We start from the raw sequence: 18,992 nt of genomic DNA, 5'->3' as shown, positions 1-18,992 counted from the left end.
CAATAAAAACCATTTGGGGCATTCAACCCCTTGGAGGAGCTTATAAAAACACTCTAAAATTCTCTAAGACCTCTACATGAACTATGTTTATGATTGCATATTACTTAATCCTAACTCTAACTCGAGCATCAGAGGTTGTCAGGGATCTCTCAAGCTCTTTTTTTTGTTTTGGTTACAAATGATTGTAAAGAGTCTACTGATGTGAAGTTTAGGAATCGATGTTTGACGTCAACACCTTAGTTATGAAATGACTTGCATGTGATTGCCTAGCCAAAAAAAATGAGTTACACATAATTGAATGACCTAACATAACACATATATGTATAAGTTGCATATTTAATATTATTGTTATTGTCATAAAAATAGTTGCATTATTCTATTAGTTTTTGAATTATATAGTAATTTATAATCTCGTTTTAATTAATTTTTTATATAATGTTTTAATGAATTGGATAATTCTTTAATATTCTGTCATCCATTGAATTTTATGCGGAAAAACACATGTACCTTTTATTTATTTATTTATTTTTATAAAAAATTACGTATCCAATTTAAAAATATTTTAAAACAAAATCATTTAATCATCAAAAACACGGCAAGGTTCCTATTATTTGAGTTCTTCGCTTGCAAATCACCTCGATTTCTCAACAATTCGAATATCAAAGTTCTCTAGGAGACATTTCTTCTACATCCTACAGAAGATCGAGGAGTTCTCTAGGATCATCAAGGCTCTAAAGGTGATTTGTGATGGTACATGACACATCAAAGAGCTGATTCGAGGAGGTCTTAACCTTAGAGGTGGGGGCCCATAGGTCACCATCAAGCTATGACTCAATGGGAAGGGGAGATTTCTACGCATAGAGAAGAGGACAAAAGGAAGGAAAAGTTGAGCCCTATGTACTCCTAAAGGCAAGAACAACAAAGGGTGGAGAATATTTTTCAAATCTCTTCTGAAGCTTATGACCAAACTTGTTGGCAAAGCTGCTTTCAGTGCAAAAAAATGCGGCACTCTGACCCTCATCGATCATAAGTTGCACTCGAAAACGTGGAATTGGGAGTCGAGGCTATTGGGAGAAACATTCCTTAGCCGATGTTGTCAAAATAGCGAGGGAGAAGATTGACAGAGAAAGAAGAATCTTGTGATTCCTATGGTGAAAGGACAGCTTTCCTTCCTAGTTCGACTCTCAAATTTGCTTCTCTACAGGAAGAGGGAGATTGGGCCTAGCTATAATGGCAACCCAAAACAATGGCAAAATGGATTGTTAGAGAAAATACAGGAACTGGGCCCATTCCAACTCAAAAGAAAAATCTGCATCCCATTGTACTTAAGTAAGGGGGCGCAATAACCCTAAGCCAAGCAAGAATTTGTGTGGCAAAAGGAGATAGAACTGCTTACACAACTACTCTAGTCGCTGCAGACAAGGAAGGAGATGATCTCTTGAACAATTGTCCGAAGGACCCTCCACCTAAAGACAAGGTCGGTATCTCAGATGATTGACGTTCGAATTCGAGGGAGAGAGGGATTTCAAAGATAAATAGACAGCAAAGCTTTTTCAAGTAGGCAATCCAAACGATATCTACAACTAGTCCGACGAGGTTCCACCCAATAGTAAGCGATCAGTGTGCAATATTGTTGCGGGTCTTCTTCCTCCAATTTCATCTAATTACAACATAGCAAAATGAGTTGGGAATGATGAAGTTAAGGAAAATCTCAAACTTAAAAGATGATCTAAGCAGTTTCTGCAAATTTGAAAATGGTTTGTTGATCAGCCAATTAAGTTATGGAAGGAAAGTGTTACTGGGACCAACTCTCAAAGAGAACTCTTGCTATTGAAGATGAGAAGATACTAAAGCATAGCTTAATTCTCACAAAAGATACTCAACATTTAGGAGATGAATATTTTTCATTTTCTGACACTAAGGAGGATGATACTACAAAGCACAACCCAGACCAGAGCATAGAATTGATTGAAAAGGGGCCTGATTGAAAAGGGGCCTTTGTCCCCCATTCTTAAGCATACTCTTGTAAAGGCGGACCTTGCTGATATTCCTTCTATTGCGGGAAGGATTATTGATGAAAAGAGTTATTCCTCTCAAGGGATCAAAACTCATTCAAATCTGAAACGGTATCCTTCCCTTCCTATTCAGTCCTTTCTTTCTTTTGATGCTTTATGCCACAATGAAGGTTTTGCAAGGGGTAGTCCCTTTGTTCAAGGTTTAGGGGGTGGTGAGAGAGATTGCAGAGATCCAAACAAACTCCAGAATCGCTTAGATCTGAAAATTGTGAGTTCTACCAAAGTTGAGGTTAGATTGGGATTGAGTCCCAAAACATACGAGAGGAGAAAGAAGAAGGTTCGGAAAGAATTAAAGAATTTGATTTCCCATTCTAGTAGAATTCATTGAAAACCTTCAACAGATCATTCTTCACTTCCGCCCAATAATCTGGGCAAAAAGCTAGATTAAAACCATTTGATCCAGGAGCTTTATCCCTCTCCATCCCAAAAACTGAAGCCCTAACTTCCTCTTCCTCAAAAGGTTTCTCAAACCAAGCTATCCTATCAACAAACAAAGGACCCCTGCTCCAACCCTTCCATCATCGGTCAACTCTCATCCTCCTCAGTAGACAAATAATAATAAAAATTAGTGATCTCAAAGGCAATCTTGCTAGAATCCAAAGTAATAAACCCCTTCCATCTAATGAGAACTTTTTGCTAGCGCAACCTAATGTAATTGTTTCTTAGGAAATCCACAATTTGATTATTTATGGTTAGTTTGGTGGCAAACAGGTGGATGTTATTTTTTTGAGAGCTATGTCGTTCCTCTCTCACACAAAACTACTTCCCCTCTCTCTCACACTCTCTCATATCTCCCTATGGCTTTGAATGTAGAAGGTGATGTCAAAGTTCACAATTCAAATCGAAGGTTTAAAGTTCACGATTCAAATCGAAGGTTTAAAGTAAGGGAAGACCTTCAATTTGAGTTTGGACAAGGGGAAAGATATTCAGTTTCATTTGTGCATGAGAAAAATCCCGCTCGGAATAGATGGATTAAACTTCTGAAAGAGGCAATTCTTAGGTTTGCCATTGGTCTTCAAGATTTTATTCAATTGGTTAGGGGTTCTCAAAAGGTTTGAATGGGGAATGTGTTGTTCTGGATGTCAGATTAAGTGGACAAAGGTGGGGAAATTTTTGGAGTTAGAGGTGGGTTGGAATGGTAAGATGTTCTCTATGTTTCTCCCTAGTGGAGCAAAAGGGGTTGGTTGGTACAGCTTCACGAGCAAGTTCTGAAAATTAGCCAAAGAGTTTGGGTTTCAATCGCAAGGTGCGGTGTGGGTAGGCCTTTAGAGCCTAGATCATGGAGTCAAGTGGTGATGAGAGGGAAGGCAGGTGAAGGAGAAGGCTATGAAAGCAACTTCCGACAAGGAAAGCAGGATGTTGCAAATGGGATAGATGATATGTGCATTCAATGTGGGCCTGAGCTCAAGTCAAACTTGCAGGGGAACCGACACTCAAAGACTTCCAGGAAAAGATGCATGTTCTTATTGCATAGGCAGTCAAACATGCTGATATTGCAATGGCTACTGGGATTTTGGATGATAGTGCAGCCCAGTTAAGGAGGCTAAGGTTACAGTAGGGGAAGAGGAAGATAAGAAATCTGGACTGGGCCAATTGATTATTGTATTGGACCTGAGCAAGTTGATGGAAAAAGGAGGGGCCTCATTTTTATATAAAATGGGTTTATTAATTGAACAGGCCCATAATTTGCAGAGCCCTTTTTCAGATGGCCAGTCTAAGTGAAAGGACAATTGGGCCACTCACAAGGGGCAGACCTAAGATTTTCAGGTCCCTGTTTTGGATAGCTAGTGTAAGGGAAAGGAGGATTGAGCCAATCATAATGGGCAGGCCCAAGATACCCAATTTTCAAGCCCCAATACGCAAGTGGTGAATATAGGGAAGCAGGATTGTCACCCATTTGTAAACGAAGGCCAAAATCTCTCTCCAGCTCCCTAAGATTCAAATGGAACAGATCATATCATCGAGCAATTACAGTAAACCGACAGCCCAATTTCGGAAAAGTTTCTCGATGACAATAAGGAAATAACTAAAAGTGTTAAAGTGGTTGAAGATTCTCGTTTGACAAAGGGGCAAGAGGATAAAGGTGAGGGGGTTCTGGGTAGGTTATCTGATGCCTCAGAAAGTAAGGCGAAGGGATCTAAGGATCCCAAGGCATACACTAGTCGGAAGTTTGCACAGATGGGTGCAGGAATGAAAGAATTGTCGGAAGACAAGAGAAAGCACTCAACTGAGGTTGTGCCAAATATTATAAAGAGGAATTTAGAAGGAGAGTTAGGTATTGTGGAAGACATAAATGCTAAGAAAAAGACGGGAAATTCTTGTGATGGGATTAGCAAAGGAAAAGAGGTAATGAAATGGGGGGATTTATCAAATAATGAAAGCAATGGTCTGAGTGAGTTTGATTGTGGCAGGGGATTATTGTTCGATGAAAATAAGGAACAATGTGGATATATTTCTAATTCCAATGACACTTTAGGGAATTTATCATATGTACATCCATCCCCTTTGGAAGGATTGCAAGGGGTCTCTATATCTGAAAATGATGATTTGGTTAATGAGATGCAGCGCAAGGATAGCATTTTACCAACACCCATGGAGGAGATTTCAAGGAAAGATTTAGAAGTTCAAGATCTCATGGATAAATTGGATTTATAGTTTTGTGATCTTGGGGGAAATGGAGTGAGTTTTGATGGGTGTAAAAATAGAGCTAAAAAGGGTCAAAGGGAGTTAGCTAACTTGAAGTGTTCGATGAATTATGATGAAAAAGGATTAAAAAGGGGGTTCTTTGTTGAATTATTAGTTTCTATCTTTTATTAGCTTTTCATTTTCATTTTATTTTATTTTATTTTATTTTTATGGGGTGGACTTCTTGTCCTCTTTTGTTGTAATTTCTCTTTCTCTATCTAATATACCTTCTTTTATTATCAAATAAATAAATAAATAACCCCACTATCCACCTCCACCTCCCTTATCAAATTCTTTCTCGGTTTCCCACTAGTTATCCTATGAAAAAATCTAGAATTACAATCACCATCTCTTACTCATTTAAACATCATCTTGTCCCTCCAGCTTCTCATTTCCTTAAAGATCAGCTCTTCCAATATGTTTTTCAAGGAAACTGTTTTTGCCTCTTCCCCTGAAAGGGTCATGCCTTCTTCCTTTCTATCTCTTCCAATTCTTTTCCTCTTCTAATTCTTTAGAGTGGATCCCATTATTAATAGAGTTAACAACAACGATTTGTTTCAGGTTGAAGACTGTACATTGCTACGTCCCCACATATGTGGTACATTATATAGTCATAGTAGTAATAATTATTATGCTCATTTATTGTTGAATTGCCCTGCAGCTTGGTGCTCATGGAACAAAATTTTTGGTTTGTTGGGAAAGTGTCGAGTGTGTCTTTAGAGCCTTTCTTAACAGTTGATTGTAAAGATTTGAAGGCATAAAAATGCCAAGATCTTGTGGCAGTGTCCTAGTTTTGTTGTTACTTGGGTTATTTGGTTGGTCAGAAGGGTCCACAATTTTAGATAATCCTAAGTCTTACATGAATTTCATTTGGGACTGGATTATGTTGTTAGTGCCCATGCAAGCATTAAGTACAAGGTATTTTGGCAATACAGACTCTCTGATATTCATTGCGACTGGTCAGCTTGACGTATCTTGGCATAAGTTGTCAAAAATAAGTTTCATAATTTTGGCAAATTTGGTTTGCATGTGATTGAATGTGATACTGATATTGAAAAAAAAAGTTTCTCGCGTTAGATCCATGGAAATTTATCTTGCGGATTTCACCTTCCTTCTCTCCTTGTATTAAATACAAGGCAGGGAATGGTTCTTAAGTCCACTTCTAGGGAAACCTGTGGCTAGGAGAGCAATGCTTTTGTAATATTTTTCTTTCTCTTTCACATCATTTTGTGTCCGCATGCACCTATTTCTAATTTTCCATTTGTGGATGAAGATTGAATTTTTTTCATTTTTTTATATAAAAAATAGAAGATTATTTTTAAAAATTAAAAATAATAATAATAAAAAACAAAGGGAGAAGATATGTTAAGAGAGAGATTATACAATCAGCACGATACAAAATCTTTAAAAAGAAAAATAAAAAACAAAATCAAGAAACAAAAGGAAAAGAGATCGAAAAAAAAAAAACTAAAAAACATAAAAATCAGGCAAGAAATCCCCTCTATAAACCCTTCCATTATAGTTTATTGAACTAAACACCTCAAATTAGCTAATTCCCTCTCAACCTTCTTCACCTTAGATTTACCACCATAAAGTCTTAACTTCATTTCCTCTATATGATCAAACAAGCTGAGGCCCTAGTTATCCAACAAACTCTGAATTTGAAGGTCCTTCCCATTTCTTGAGCTGGAGTAGGCTGAATTCCATCTTTTTCATTTTGCTCTTCATTAGAAACATTTACCTCAAAAATATTAATACCATCTAACCCATTTAGAGGAGGAAGCAGCACATAAGGTAAATCCTAGAGACAATCAAAAGAAGAGTCGGAAAAATAACCATTCTAATCCCTAATTTGATCCAAAAGTAAGTCCCCGTCACAATCAAAATCACTGCTGTCTGCACTATCATCATCCAATATCCCCCCATCTCTTATTATCCTTGCAGTTACTAACCCTCTCACCAATTGGCTCCTCCACTATACTTAACCCTCCTTTTAAATCTCTCTTAAGAATTTTTTTTGTTATTTCACTAGGTGTATATCAAGTATCTTCAAGATGCTTCCTCGTTTCAAAACCCTTTTGCACTTCCTTACCCCGTATGTAAACCTTTTGGTCTCTCAGATATCTGAATTAGCTCTCTTACCATATGAAATTCCTTCTCGACCCACAATAAAGTCCTGAATTTCATTCACACAAGAATTAATATTCTTAGATGAATCTCCTCCAATTTCATTCTCAGAACCTTTCCCACTAGCATACTTCTTCTGAACAGTTAAAAAACCGCCCTCAAGAATATTATTTGAATCTTTTGAAACCAACTTTTCTATTACCACTTTTCTATTATTGAAACAACTAATCCTCCCTTTTTGGCAACCATGGGTCTGGTTTGAGGTCGAGCAAAACGCTAATGCAGTCACAGCTTGTTTCTGCTCCGAAGGAAGAAGTCCTACCACCTCACAAGATTTAGAAGAGAGACTATGGCCTCCATTCAGATTGAGGACCTAACTTTCAACTGAGCCAGTAGGAATAAACTTTTGGGCCTGCCCATTCAGTTTGCCAAGCTGAGGCTTAACCAGATTGTTTTCTTTTTCATTAAGCAAGCCCAAAGTAGGATCATAATTCTGATTTTCAGCCACCTTAAACGAAAGGCCCATCAGCTGTTTTAAATGGCCTATATTGCTATCAAACAACCAGCCCAAGTATAAAGTTATCGTGAAGACCAAGGCCCAACCCATCCAATGTTCACCAATCCTTCACCCAAGCAGGAAACCCTAGCCGCCTCTGGAGTCAGCCCCCCCATCGGAACCCTTGCCAGAATCCTTGCCCTTAGCAAACTTGACTGATTGAACGAAGCAGGTCGAAGGACTTCCTCTTGCATCTTCCCCCTACAACAAACACACACCACCTCCAATGTACCCTTAGAAGTTGCACGAGCACCAGCATCAACTCTACTTCCTGAAACTACCAGACTCCATGAACAATTCTCAAAGATCTTATTACTCCCTACACCATTAATATCAGGATGAAGAGAGCTTACCAGAGCACTAACATTCTTGCCCAAATCGAAGCCATCCATTGCCTTTGGATCCTTTAGGAAGCAATAGAAAGTGCCAATTGCCCCTCCAACCACACCCTAATTCCAAGAACTTACCTTCCCTCGTCACATGAATGACCATCCAATAATTAGGAAAACCCACCCGAGATCTTCAAAAATCCCTGTTTGACCTTCCATCAAGAGACGAAATCCCAGTGAGAACCATGTTGCAGCAACCGATGAAAGTCTTACCCATCAAAGAATGAATAAAGCTACCACCTTCCCCACTTTATCCAACCTAAGGTTGAAGGATTTCCCTTCTATCTAGACCGAATGAACCCCCACCATCAAAATCTTCCAAAGCCATGACAAAGTACCACATCAACACGAAAGAAGAGGTTTTTATGCATGAGAGAAAACCAATGAAAAAATCCTGAGTTTGGATATTCATTTTTAAGAGAATTAATAACACTTTGTTTCAAATTATAAGGCCTTACAAGGCTTTGTCTCCTAATATTTGTGAAATGCAGTATGCTAGCGATGAGACCCATGTTCGTCCACTTCTCCATAGTGCTTGTCCTTGGAGTTTTATGAAACAAGCCTTTTAGTTTATAACATTATTTGGTAAACTCTCGATAGGTCCTAACCCTTTGGAGGCTTTGGTGCCAATTGCTTTCAAAGGTTCTGGGAAGAAAAACGAAGCAAGGAGCTTATGATGGTGTGAAGTTTTTGCCATCTTACGGATGGGTTGACTCGAGAGGGATGCTTGCGCTTCTCATGATTGCTATATGTCTATTAATTTGATGTGGGCCAAGTCATCATGGTTCTTCTCTTCTGAATCTTTTGAGTGTTTCGGTTTCTCATTTCTTCAGTTGGGCTTGATTTCTTTTATATATTTTGTTTCCTATTGCTTCGTGTTTTCTGTATTATTTTAGGGGAACTTCTTGCCTTACTTGCATATTATGTCATCTATAGATAAAGTCTAGTTTTTCAATTAAGAAAAAGCATACATGAGAAACAAATACCTCACAAAAGTGGCCAAAGTGCTCCTCTTTAACTATAAATCAAGATGTCATGAAAATAGACAAGAAGGAACTTTTCTATGAATGGACAAAGCTCTGCCATAAGAGGGCCACTAGACAGCACTAAAGGCATGACGATGCACTCATAGAGACTATCTCGGGACTTGAAGGCGACCTTCCAATCTTCCACTCATCCCCAAGTCAGATCCTAATCTGCTGCAAATAACAGCTATGCAGATCAAGCTTGAATAGATCCCAGAACCCACCAACTCATCTAAATGGAAGCATGTACTTGAAAGAAATTTTGTTAATTGCTCTACTATTAACCACATTATCCAGGGTAAAAGAACTAAGTTTCACAGAATGTCCCCTGAATTCCACCTGTCTGTCTGTTCATTTCAGCATGCTACCTATGGTTCAACCTATAATGCAATAGATTTAACAACTGGGACCCAGATAAAAGTTAATACGCACTGGATGTCTCATAAGATACAACCCTTCAAAAATCTCCTTAGGAGTGACGTCCTAAAACTCACTCAACAGTTTGATGATATCAGGAGATTTGAGTGTCTTCAAATTCACACATAGTAGTCAAAAGCACAAGGTGCCCCAAGCCACAAAGGTGTGTGCCTCACAAAGGTGAGGTGCACATTCACTAGAATTTAAAATTTTGAGTAAAATGCTCATTATAATGGATTCTTGCGTAAACACTGAGCACTAATATTTGAATCTAAAAATACTAAATATTCAATACCAAAACATAAGGGCATAGAAATTACAGATTATCAAGCAGCAGAGGAAGGGGGGAAACAGGGAAAGAGACAGAAAAAAGGACGGGAGCGGGAATAGCACACGGTGTTTGCGGCAGGAAGTCCAGGGGAAAAACAGGAAAAAAATCAAAAAAGTGGTCACAGCAGCTCTGACTGAAAGCAGCAGAGCAGGCTAGAATAAAAAGAAAGAAGAAGACTAAGGGCAGCAAAGCAGGAATTTCAGGAAAAAGTGGCAGAGATAATATTTTTTTAAAAAAAAACAGCCAAAAAAATCAAAAAATGGGATCATTGGATCAGAGCAAGTCTGACTAACAACAGCAGAGCCGGAAAAAAGAATAAGAAGAAGAAATAAAGAAAAAATATCAATGGCAGCAGAGCTGCAAAGCAGACATTTCAGGCAAAAGTAGCAGAACTTCCAAAACCCAGATAGTAAATAAATAAATAAACAAACAAGAGGGTCACAGAAGCTCTAGCTGGGATAAGCTGTGCAGCAGAATCCCTGATTTTGTTCGATCAAACAGAATAACAAGAAAAAAATGAGAGGGAGTCCTTGTCGATCAAAACAAGAAGAAGAAGAAGATCAAGAAATAAGACCATTGCTGTTTTTTGGGTTCAAGAGATACTGATAGTTCAGATGCACTATTAAAAAAGATATTATCCGTTGTTTTACACCCATATTATAGTCGTAGACATAAATTTGATGGATGAAATTAAATGAGGAGAAAAAAAGGTATATGATAAAAATACATGAGGTGTGCCTCACTGCACCTGGCACCGCTCTGCATAACTGCACCTCAGTGAGCTTGTTGAATGGCACCTCACCTTGACCCCTTTGAAACGCAAGCCCCATCACACTATGTGCCTCGTGCTTGATGCATGCCTTTGACCACTATGATCCAAAGGCAAACTTAACTCCCCATTTAACGCCAAAGCTAACATAGACCTTGGCAGTTCACCCTCTTTTTCACCTCATCTTGACCCCTTTAAGATGCAAGCTCCATTGCACTATGTGCCTTATGCTTAGGCATGCCTTTGACTACTATGATCCAAAGGCAAACTTAACTCCCCATTTGATGCCAAAGCTACCATAGACCTTGACAGTCACCCTCTTTTTCACCTCACTTTGACCCCTTTGAGATGCGAGCCCCATTGCACTATGTGCCTCGCGCTTAGGCGTGCATTTAACTACTATGATCCAAGGGCAAACTTAACTCCCCATTTGATGCCAAAGCTAATATGGACATTGACAGTTCGCCCTCTTTTTTCAAAATTCCTGCAAGTATTTTTTATGCCAGAAACTGTCACCAAGGAGGTAACCTTGGACTTAGCTATTCATAAAGTTATTTTTCCATTATCATGTCTGAACATGCAAGTATTCTCTCTCTTAAGATTGAGAGCATCACCATCACAAATCCTGTGGGGACCAAGTAAGATGCATAAATGAGGGGAAATTTTGGAAATAAGGAATAAGTATTAAACCCAAGTTAAGATGTATATGCCTAATTTTAATACATTATTCACTAACTAATACATCATCACCCCCCCCCCCCCCCAAAAAAAAAAAAAACAAAAGCAGAACAGAAACATATCTGAGATAGCAGTAAAGCTTCGGAAATTTTGCTAGCCAATAATTGCAGTCATTACAACAACAGTGACACAACCAAATCAATTATAAAAATATCATTAAGGTCTTTAAATTACTCCAAAATGAATCAACATGAGTCCTCAAGTTCACATAACAAACAAGCTTTCCCTCATAGCATATAGTAAAACCAATCACGCTGCACCATCAAAAACAACTCATATTCAGCAAGACTTAAGCAAAGAGAGGCCTAAAGAACCAAAATTTTGACAACTCTGACCAGATCAATAATAATTTTTAAAAGATTAAAATATTTTTGAAATGTCAAAACACTAGAAAACACTGACTTGCTCTGAGATGCAGAAAGATGCAACACAGCCTCTTTGATCAGAGAAGGAGATAGAGAGGGAGGGAGGGAGGAAAGCAGAGAGAGATAAAGAGAGAGCCTCAAAGTCTTTGATCTGAGAGATAGAACAACTGAAGACTCGATTAACAGAGAAAAAAGAAACTAAAGCGACAAAAGAACACCAAGGATCATGAGGAAAAGGAGTGTAAAATCCTCAAATCTTAAAATGACATTGCAAAAGAGCATTCGCACAGAACAGAGTTCTACAACAACAATAACAACATAGGAAAGGAGAACAATCTAGAATCCCAGAGTTCAGCTTCTGTAGTAATTTTTTGCAACTTTTCTCAAATCCTAACATCACCCAAAGCGGTACACAATTTTGCACCTGATAAAACTCAATACAGAGGGAAAAAGACAATAAATCAAACCTGTTAGGCCCCTGCCCTTGAGGAGGAGCAGCTTCGGCGATGAGAAGCTCACAGCAGAGATGCCAAGAAGTTCTTAGTAGTTTCAGAAGAAGGATAAGATTAAAAGAATCGGGGGAATGCAGGTAAAGTTTGACATCGACCTTTGGTACACTGCATTAATCTGTAATCTTTTTCATTCTTTCTTTCTTTTCCAGCCCATTGTGGGCACTTCTTCTGTGCACTGTCAGTGAAGGCACACAACCACCCCAACCATTATCCAGTATCTAATAACATTTTTTTTTTTTTGAAACATCGAGATCTTTTGAACACTGCAATAAAGTGTCCATCTCCCTATCTTTTTTAACTTAAATATTAAGGTGTCAAATGATATGTTGGAACCCACAAGATTCGAACATGACATTTTAAAGGGACCTCTAAATTTCTTGAATTGGGTATTTCTTAACTTGACCAGGTTTGAGATTTTGATGTGAATCAATTAATCAATCTACATATACTCAATTTTTATTTATATGCGGACAATTTAAAACGTTTGGTTAAACATGTTTATCCTTTAAGTTTAGGTCAATCAAAGTTAGAATTTGATTCAATCCTCTAGGTTTGAGAGAGGCAAACAGATTTGAAGTCAATGAGGACAAGGATTCGGCAACTTCAATGTTTTTTCCTTCTTATTTGACCAAATTACACATTTTTTTAAAGTTTACAATGAAAGCTGAGTCAAAACATTTTTTGCTTTTCCTCTAGAACATTCATAATTTGGTCAGTATAGCTGATTTACTGTGTTATTATTTAGGCCTCACACTGATATCACATTTGATAAGTTATTGTTGTATTAATATACTCATTTAAATTTGGAACAGTAGTTTTTAATATATATAAACTTCAGCGGTCTTCATGTATATGGACCTGTGCTTTATATTTGTTCCAGAATATTAAAACATAATATTGTGACATCTATTATGAAAAAGCATTTATTATGTTTTCATATTATTTTAAATTAACATTGCAATTGAAATCACCTTTTCTATTTTTGAACGGGTCATGGACACACATAATGTGTATACTTTTCAATTTCTAGTAATCATGTGTTTTGTGCGTACAAGAATTATAAGCCATGTGACAGTAGTTATTTGTTATCACTAACACAGATCCCATGCTTACACAAGTTAAAAATACATATTCTAAAATCAACATATAAATTATAAAGAATTTAAATACATAACAAATATATAATAATATTATATGCAAATAAATTCTTATTCTAAAATTAAATATAAATTTAAAAATAATTTATGTAAATTTAACAGGTTTATCTTAAGTTACTATTGAAAATAGTAATTTATATGAATTACGAAGAGTTTGAAATATTTAACGGTAAAATGTATACAAGGACCTTCAATATATTTTAAAAACAAAATTGTATGAAGTTCAAACATTTTATTTTATCTATTTCTAACAGTAAAATAAAGGTCTTAAGGTTTTTAGTGTGAACCCAACAATAAATTTAATATTTTAAAATCATAGATTATAGATAACTAATATATGTTTATATAAAAATTGAACGAATACTTTTAGTATATTTTATTTATCATTATTGTCCAAAAAAATATAGAATTTAAATATATTAAAGTTAATTTATTTAATATTAATATATAACAACCATCTTTATTTGGACTTCAATTTAAATATCTATATAAATATTTTAAATTTTTTAATATTTTATTGACATGTGATTTAATTTAAATACATTATTACTAATTAATATCTATTTATTATTTTAGGGCATGTTTGGTATGGTTGCTGGTTTTTATTTTCTGCTTTCATTTTGTTTTCAATTGTTTTGCCAACCTCATGCCAAAAAATTTTAATATCCAAAAATAGTTTCTTGGATTAAATCATTCATTCTATATACACCTTTTAATTAAAACTAAAATAAAGTGATAATATGAATTAAAATAAAATTAAAATAAAAGTATCCACAAATTTTTTTTAAAATAATAATAAAAAACTAACCACTATATTTTTCAGGCGCGTGAGTCATGCAAGCCTCCGATATGCTGCTTCGATAGGTGGTAGATTGAGGAGTGGGGTTCTAGTCAGGGTGGCGAGTGTGAGGAGAAAAGCAAGAGCCATTAGCTAGGAAGAGTTTAGCCAACTTCGTGGGGGTTCACCAGTGGTCGGATAGCAATAAAATTGGCTCGTACAGGGTTTCAGGAGGTTCTATCTTCAACGGTGTGCAGGGTGTTGTAAAATGATGCTAGAAACGGATGCTCAACTTCCAAGGGCACAACCGTAATTATTTGAGAAGTTACAAATGAACAGTGGTTCAATTCTTGGCAATTTTGATGTGGTTTGCTCTGATACCAAATTGATGTAGGACAAGTAATAGAATTTAGATACAGAGAGAAAATTAAGAGAATTAGGGGGAAAACTAGAAAAATAAGGAGGAAGAAGGAGAAGAACGAAGAAGAAGAGAGCATACAAAAGAGAGATATAGACAAAGAGGGAAATTAAAATAATTGCGCATCAACTTGCATATCCAACACTTAACCCACTACTACTACAAACACATATTTTACAAAAATAACCAATTAAACACATAATTACAAAATATTGAAGGAAGTCAGTAAAATAATACAAGGAGGTCCTTACACAGACAATATTTCCTAAACCTTCTTAACCTATGCCTAAAATATGTGGATGGTCCTCATTGAAAAATAGTTTGAAAAAGGTTTTTTTTAAATAAGTACTTATTTAAGTGTAAATCAAACACTACTTATTGATACAAGTACTAAAGTACTTTTCATAATAAGTACTTATTTTTTAAGATGTGCCAAACAGGGGCTAATTCATGTGGGACGACAAGTGGGTAATTAGATGGATAACTTCAACCTAATTGGGAGAACAATTTTGAAAGAATAGGATCAAGGGATCATTGGGTCTCAAACCCAAATGTGTTTAGTTAATTGGAAGTCATTACGAGTGTTTAGTTTAATTTGTAGTTGATTTATGTGTATTTGGGGGTTTGTGCGTAAAGATGTATCATTTACAAGTTTATTGGTAATTTCTAGGACGGCTATAAGACCAGCTATGTTATATGGATCAGAATGTTGGGCAACGAAGAAACAGAATATCCAAAAAATAAAAGTTGTCGAAATGAGAATGTTTAGATGGAAGAGTGGTATAACACTTAAAAGATAAATTAAAGAATGAACATATTTGCGGTAAGTTAGGTGTGGCTCCTATAGTAGATAAAATAAGGGAGGGACGACTCAAATGGTTTGGACACTTGCAACGTAGGTCACATAGTGCGCCAATGAGGAAGAGTGAGTGAGTTAGTGTGGGACGCTGTAGAATAGGGGTAGACCTAAAATAACTTGGAATGAGATAGTGAGTAAGGATTTAATAGCCCTGAATTTGTCAAAAGAAATGGTCCATGATTGCATAAATTGGCGGAAAAGGATTCATATAACCGACCCCACCTAGTGGGACTTAAGGTTTGGTTTTGTTGTTGTTGCTATTGTTATTCGTAATTTCTAGTATCCTTATGCTATTCTTCTGGGCTATTTATAATATTGTTTTTTTGTAATTCAGGATTTCTTATAAATAGCATGTGAAAACTATGTAAGGATCAATTATTGGTGATTTTTTCCCAAACCTAGTATGATTGTAACATCACCCTCCTCCTCCTCATCTCTCCTTCTTTTTCTTCCTTCTTCCTCTTCTTCCCCTCATCTCTCCCCTATTTAAAGCCCTATGTCTCCTCTGGACAGCTCCCTTACTGCTGTTATGCAGCAAGAGTCAATAAATATACAGCATTTTAAATAAACAACTAAACACATAAATCTCAAGATAGTATATCAAATAATCAACACAACCAAATAAGCATAACAATTAACAAATTTAACTAAAATAGTTAGAATAATAGATGGAAATAAAATAATAAAAAAATTATGATACTTACAATGCAAAATAAGAAGCAGCCTATGGAAAAATTTTCAAAGATATTCCAGGAGCCATTTTTCAAAAAAAACGTTTTTCCGTAAGTAAAATTTTCGGTAAGCAAAGAGGAGAGAATCGTCTTACCTCCCTCGCTCTCTGATTGAAAACTTAGGGCACTCGGCTTTCAAATGAAGGTAATCTCTAGGGCTCTTGGCTGTCGACAGATGTAGTGAAATTCAGAAGAAGACAAGGGTCTTGTACTCGTCTTACTTGGAGCAACGGTTTCATGGGCTGCGACCGCCGCAGGGGGGTCTGGGGAATTCTTCTCCCTTCTTCTTCCGCGACTGGGGAACCGGGGAAACCAAAGTCGTCACAACTTCTCCTCCACCCTTCTTTCTTCCTCCTCCTCCTCTCTCTCTCTCTCTCTCTCTCTCTCTCTCTCTCTCTCTCACAATACATACCCTGTCTTTCTAGCCATCGGCACGTGCTATTTTTAAAAATTTGTATTTATTTTGACAAAAAGAATTATAAATTAAATTATATTTACACTTGTTGAATTATAATGAATTGCTAGATAATAACCCACATTTAGAGCGAGACTTATAAAATAAAAAATATTTTTTTTATTTTTATTTTAAGGATTAAAAGTAATATAATTAAATTACTTAACAATGTTAATTTTACTTTCTGAAACAATTTTAAACAATAAATATAAATTGAATAACTTGATCCATTGTATACTTTTCACTCAATCTATTTGTATAAATATATAAAATCAGCAATGTCTACTAAAATATTAATCTAAAACATTTATGGTATGAAGGACAAAGTTTGCTCTCAATGAAGTTGTATAGTTTTGTTAATGACTATTTGCAAACAAGTAAAAGTAAATATTTAACAAAATAAATAATATGATTTTCATTCTTTTTATATTTTAAAGTTTGGGTTTGAGATTAGTAATCAAAAATAAGAGATTATGTTTCTTGGAGGAGAATATTCACAATAATCTAACTATACAATTATAACAAAAATGAAGATAACATGAACATTAATAAACGCAATATTAATATACAATAATTAGTTATGGGTGAAATATATAATTAATAGTATAAGTTCTGTCAAATTCATCTCAATCCTTAGTCTAATCCTTTAAAAAAAACAATCAAATTAACCTTAATATGTATTTTTTTTCTTTATAGTTCATATTAGAAATATTTTAGTTCATTATATTCATAACATAAATATCAATATCATATATTAAATAAACTACAATCCTTTTGTATTATAGCTCATAAACTAAAATTACTTTAATATCACAAAACTATAGTTAAATAATAAAATTCAAATTCATATCTAGCATGACATAACTTTTTTTTTAGTAATATAAAATATAGCCAAAAATAGCATAAATGAAAGACATGAATTAAATAATATTTTTAAATAAAAAAATATATTTGTATTTATTGCACTACAAATACTTAAGAAATGAATTGACACTATGTTTGGAGAGATCTTGATTTTGGATTAGTATTGTCATCACTTTTGAATGAAGATAAAGATTCTTTGAGAATTCTCTTATATTCTTCCTTTGAGGATACCGCAGCAAGTCTGGCTTAGAAAGAACCCTTTGAATTTAAGAATTTTGAATTATCAATTGTTGCCTCTAAAGAAGCGCCTATTGAATCCCGAAACCATTTGTTAGCGTGAGTTGTAAATTAGGGAGATTATAAATACAAATCCCTTCAATCAAGGATTAGAGAATCTCAGCCATAATCCTAGCCTTAAACTTTGTAAATTACCAAAAATAGAGAGAAAAATATCTCTATTTATACTTGTAATATTTCTAAGGTAAAAAAAAAAAAAAAGAGACCTTTCCTGTGGATGTAGGTTGGAATCAGCCGAACAACGTAATTGTCGCGTTTATTTCCTTCTTGTTTTAACATGGTATCAGAGCCAAACATAAACCCTACCCCTACAATTGCTCACCGATGGCCGTCTACATCCCCTCTTGTCGGAGCGAGACGCGACACCTCCTGAGCAAACTTCTCGAATCTAGAGTCGCCTGAGAGATCTAAACTCTCGAATCCCTCTTCATCTTCGTCTCCACTAGTGAAACTCTCAATCTTCGTCCCAATTTGCCTCAACGGCACCGAAATCATGAACCACGCGTCTGATCTTTAAACACTTCGGCGATCTCAACTCTTTGCCAATCACAGGCCACAAGATCGCCCTCACCCCTGCCTTCGCTGGAGCTTTCTCCGCCGCTACCGGTTTCTATTATGCCTTTAGTGTCATTATTGGCCATTTGACTTGGAAAAGATGTCTTCTCCAAATCGGTCGAGACGGTTTTCTAGGTTAGACTGTGGTTCAAGCCTTTTGCTTAACCCCTGAATTGTCGCCATTTTAGTAACACCTGTAGGGTTTGCTATTGCGAAGAGATCTTCTGCTCGTGGCCATTCTTGCCATACCCCACGATGTTTTTTTTTTTTTTTTGAGTGTTTTTCTTGCAGTTTTGGCATGGATTCATACGAGGATTTCGGTGAATGCCTAATTGAATCTTGAGCTGATTTGTTACAGACTGGAGGTTTGTAGTTTTGCTCATTTAGAGAGCTTTAAATTCAGGAACGGTTTTATTTGTACTTGCTACCTGATTTTTGGTTGTGTTTTTTAGCTTTTGAAAATTTTGTATTGTGTGGTTTACGCGTTGATTTTGCTATTTTGGAGTTGTTTTCATGATAAAGTTTTATTAATGGATGACACAAGCAACCTCAACATATCGAGTACTGTTTTATTTAATTCTCGTCGAAATGCTGATAGTGACATTTGGATACTTGACTCCTGGGCTACCGATCACATGACATTCGATCTCAATGATTTCTCACACGCTTCTCCACTACGACGCACAAACATTGCAAATGCCAATGGAGTTATTTCTTCGGTCACCGGGGTTGGCACAGCGACTTTGTCACCTTCTCTCACGTTTTCTAACACTTTATTGGTTCCCTCTCTATCTCGTAAGTTACTCTCTGTTAGCCAAATAACAACATACTTAAATTGTGTTGTGCTTATTTATCCAACTTTTTGTCTTATTTAGGATATTCTCACAAAG

General features: G+C 36.0%; 1 protein-coding gene across 5 annotated transcripts in view; it reads right to left on the bottom strand.

Annotated features, from left to right (window-relative positions):
* LOC131149455 (uncharacterized) overlaps positions 1–16,365 on the bottom strand; it is a 41,303-nt gene extending 24,938 nt beyond the window's left edge. For 3 of the 5 annotated variants that reach the window (XM_058099904.1, XM_058099902.1, XM_058099906.1), the window contains exon 1: positions 16,028–16,365. The gene's annotated coding sequence lies outside the window, so the exon portion shown is untranslated. Of the gene's footprint in view, positions 1–15,905 lie in introns of all 5 variants that reach the window. The other 2 variants (XM_058099905.1, XM_058099903.1) reach the window with 2 other exon arrangements.
* Between the last annotated feature and the right edge of the window lie 2,627 nt (positions 16,366–18,992).

This window comes from Malania oleifera, chromosome 2, assembly GCF_029873635.1.
Source record: "Malania oleifera isolate guangnan ecotype guangnan chromosome 2, ASM2987363v1, whole genome shotgun sequence".
Taxonomy (NCBI): Eukaryota; Viridiplantae; Streptophyta; class Magnoliopsida; order Santalales; family Ximeniaceae; genus Malania; species Malania oleifera.
The sequence above is the reverse complement of the archived record's forward strand: the minus strand, read 5'-3'. Positions and strand labels throughout refer to the sequence as shown.